The 871-nt window shown below is 36.3% G+C and overlaps 1 pseudogene; it reads left to right on the top strand.

Annotated features, from left to right (window-relative positions):
* The first annotated feature begins 219 nt into the window (after positions 1–219).
* On the top strand, positions 220–410 carry LOC104866957 (annotated as a pseudogene).
* The last annotated feature ends 461 nt before the right edge of the window (positions 411–871 follow it).

The raw sequence follows: 871 nt of genomic DNA, 5'->3' as shown, positions 1-871 counted from the left end.
CATGTTCTACAACCCAGTGAGGCAACTGTAGTTTACAACAATTTACTTTTATATTTTATAAAGAACTAGAAATGTGGAGTCCAATGTTTCCACACAGAAATGGGAAACAAAGGGGCCATTTCCAGCAGAGACATGGTGGCCACCACTACTATCAGCCTGTTACTACTGTTGCTGCCAGCATTTGTGGACCAGTGTCTAGGATCAAGAATCCACATCATGATGAATAGTGATAAGAAAATTGTTCGGATTACTCTAGGATTTGACTTTGTCAATATGGCGCTGAAAGATGTCACCGAGTTGGAAATCACGCCAGAAGGAAGAAACGTTACTAAATTAGATTTGATTTTGAAAAGTGGAAATAATGCTGCATAACAAGACTGGTTCCTAGAAGAGAAAGACCTGAAGTATGAATTGATCCATTTGACTTACTGTAGATTCCTTTTCATCTTATGATGGCAACAAAATGGAATTCATGTTTAGATTCTGTAATGCTAAATTTCTAGTTAAAATGAAACGCTTTGAAGATGCATTGTGTGCCTATTTTCTAAGTTAATTATGATTATCTTAGACAAAGAAGAAAGGAATTTGTTTTTTGAGGACTAAAAATGAAAGATGTTTTTGTTTAACTGTTAAGAAATGATAAGGAGATAGAAGTGTCAATTACACTGATTTGATCATTACATATTGGATACAGCAGTAAATTATCACATTGTCTCCAACACTATATTTAACTTTTGTGTATCAGCTAAAAGGATTAAAAAAAAAATGCTAGCCCCTGCTCTCTCTGCAGTTTCATTCTAGCCACCTGATGGTGCTCATAAGCATGCCCACCATGGTGCCATCTGCCATTTGGTCCTCACCAGGACTAGAT

Source organism: Fukomys damarensis, unplaced genomic scaffold, assembly GCF_012274545.1.
Source record: "Fukomys damarensis isolate Sample0158 unplaced genomic scaffold, DMR_v1.0_HiC HiC_scaffold_33, whole genome shotgun sequence".
Classification (NCBI taxonomy): domain Eukaryota; kingdom Metazoa; phylum Chordata; class Mammalia; order Rodentia; family Bathyergidae; genus Fukomys; species Fukomys damarensis.
The sequence above is the reverse complement of the archived record's forward strand: the minus strand, read 5'-3'. Positions and strand labels throughout refer to the sequence as shown.